This window comes from Mus caroli, chromosome 1 (genome assembly GCF_900094665.2).
Source record: "Mus caroli chromosome 1, CAROLI_EIJ_v1.1, whole genome shotgun sequence".
Lineage (NCBI taxonomy): Eukaryota > Metazoa > Chordata > Mammalia > Rodentia > Muridae > Mus > Mus caroli.
Window position 1 is genome coordinate 102056076 of NC_034570.1, and position 3152 is coordinate 102059227.

Here is a 3152-nt window from a genome sequence, read left to right on the forward strand (position 1 = left end):
GAATGAATTTATGAAATTCCTAGGCAAATGGTTGGACCTGAAAGGCATCATCCTGAGTGAGGTAACACAATCACAACAGAACTCACACAATATGTACTCACTGATAAGTGGATATTAGCCCAGAAACTTAGATTACCTGAGATATAAGATACAATTTGCAAAACACATGCAACTGAAGAAGAACTAAGACAAAAGTGTGGACACTTTGTCCCTTCTTAGAATTGGGAACAATTACCCATGGAAGGAGTTACAGAGACAAAGTTTGGAGCTGAGACAAAAGGATGGAGAGACTGCCATATCCAGGGATCCATCCCATAATCAGCCTCCAAACGATGACACCATTGCATACACTAGCACGAGTTTGCTGAAAGGACCCTGATATTTTACCTATTAAGTGTTAATACCTGAAGCCTTTAAGAGTATTTTGTGAAACTAGCTCTTCTTTTGTGATTAGGCCAAAGTGTCCTACAGAAGACCATCTATGGACATATCTGAGAGAGACCATAGGACTGCATGAGAGGGCATCGATGGATGGACTAAAGGGAGTATTGTGTAATTATAATTGCAAAATTCTTTTTAACATGTTATAAAAATAAGAGTTTATTTAACAGTATTCTGCTCTTTCGTTCTGGAGACTATGCTGCATGAGCACATCATGGTCCTAGCTCCATGCTTCATTATACAACTGATTCTGCCAATGCTTTATTTAATCGTGGGGCCTACTTACTCGAGAAATGTGGCAAAAAGGAACAAAAAAGGGGTGATGGCCGATACTGAATAAATGTCTCAGCCCATGATCAATATCTTAGGTTTTTTATTTCTCTCCAAATGTAATAAGTACAGTGAATATTGAATGATCGAAATTCAAGTACTTTATTATCTAATTCAAATGTTATTCTCATTAAAGTTTTTGTTTCCTTTTTCATAAGTCTATATGGAGGACACATGCATGTGTATATACATATTTGTATATATGTGTCAGATGCGTGTGTGTGTGTGTGTGTGTTTGTCTGTACAGATCTGAGGATGATGTCAGAAATTTTTCTCTAGTGTTCTTCTCCTTTACTAATTAAAACATGATCTTTCACTAAACTAGAGCTTGATGATTCAGTCAGCTAGATTGTTCTGAGGATCCCCCCTCTCCCAAGTCTGGAATTAAGGCGGGCTGCCATATCCACTGAATGCTTCAGATTTGGAGATACAAACCCTAACCTTTACACTGTTGAACCATCTTCCCAATTCCATCTGACAGTTTTGAGAATGATTTATAAGGCAATTTTATGATTTATCCCATTATAAATGTTATAATTTCATAACTTATATAGACTTATTTCTTTGTATTTTAGAAAGCTAAATTCCTTTATTCATACACAATGGTTTAATCTAAAGTGTTCTTGATAAATTTAGCTAAATTATGAATGTGATAGCTTTTAAACAGTTAGAGATACAGAAACTCTCTATTCTCATCTGCACTTTGCCCTAGGCAAGCTAGCATCTGCTGATACCTGTCACCACCCATATCAGTCACTTTCTTAGTGAATCCCCAGTTTAGTACTCTACACAGTCACCACTGATCATATGATGTCCGTTACAACTTGAAGTTGACATCCTGCTTGATGATCTTTTGTTTCATGTGTTCTCCTTTATTAGGGTCAGTAGAATGTTGACATTGACTTATCATGTCACTAGGCATCTGGCCTGCTACTTCATATCTGTCATAATATTATGTAAACTTCTAAAAATTTACAAATTTTTACCTCTACATAATAAGGGTAACTGTATTAGGCTACATTAATAAAGTAAATTTAAAATAGTATGAAATAGAAAGATTTTTATTTGGGAACATTATTATATTTAGTACAGCAACATGTTGAAAGTTATCCCATACCAATGACTATATACATTTAGTGTATTAATTGTATATCTTCATGATATTTCTATATATTCAAAGTGTATAATCAACAATGTATTTCATCCATAACATTCTTATAGCTTCTTGGGGAAATATTGATTTGAATTTTTAAATTTACTTTTATATAATATATCAGTGTTTTATTTATTTATTTATTTATGTATTTATATTGAGGAGTATTATGGTAGCTAGTTTGAACTGTCAATTTAACAAATTTAGAAGAATCTGGGAACAAAAGCTCAGTAAGGAATTCACAGAATAGTCTGACTTGTTTAGGTACACATGTTTGTGAGGTATTATGTAGGTCTCATTTACTGAGGTGGAAGGACTCAGCCAATGTTGTTGGCACTATTCCCTACAGTGTACATTCAAAGTACATAAGAGAAAAAAGAGAAGCTGGGCATATTGAGCAATTCTATTTTTTTTTTAAACAAATCTCTAGCTTTCATATCAAACAGACACTTTAACTTTGATTTTCTTACTTTCAACCAATGAAGAGTGCAGCAGTAATTGTATTTAACTGCCCTTTTTAAAACAACTTCAGCTATATAAAAAAGTAGCAACAAATTACATATAGTACTTATAAGGCAAGGTACAAAATTGCCTCTTGGAAAATAAAACCCAGTAAATTAAGATCTCAAGTTTTCAAAGATTATTTCCTGGATGGAAATACAGTGCTGATACTTTGTAGTGGGGATATGTGCCTAGTGCTCTCTATCAAGTAAATGTCAGACAAGGTAGAGAGAACAGAAAGACAAATATCAGTATGGAGAATTAAATGGAAGAGAGAAGACAAGATTAAAGATAGTGAAGTGGGCAGAGTATCTGACTCTAGATTCAGCTAATTATTGACTTCAAAGGTATAAAGAGATTGCTGATATAAAAAAAAAAAACAATAGCTTGAATAAACAAAGACAACACAGTGAGGACAGGAAGAGGCTCATCTTCTTGCAACCATAGGAAGTCTTCAGAGGACATTAAAAACAGTCCTCAGGAGGGAGTCACCAAAGCTCCTCAATCAAAGATTTACCTCAATCAAATTGCTTACCTTAAGTAATGTCTTAAAGTAATATTTTAAAGCATGACATTATTTTCAGACAAGTTAGCTTTGTTCTGGAACAAACTGAAGAAATGTTATAGGAGCACTCAATATATGCTATCCAAAAATTGCCCACAATTTGACATCTAATACAAAATTATCTGGCATACAAAAATGGAAAATGATGACATGTAATAAAAT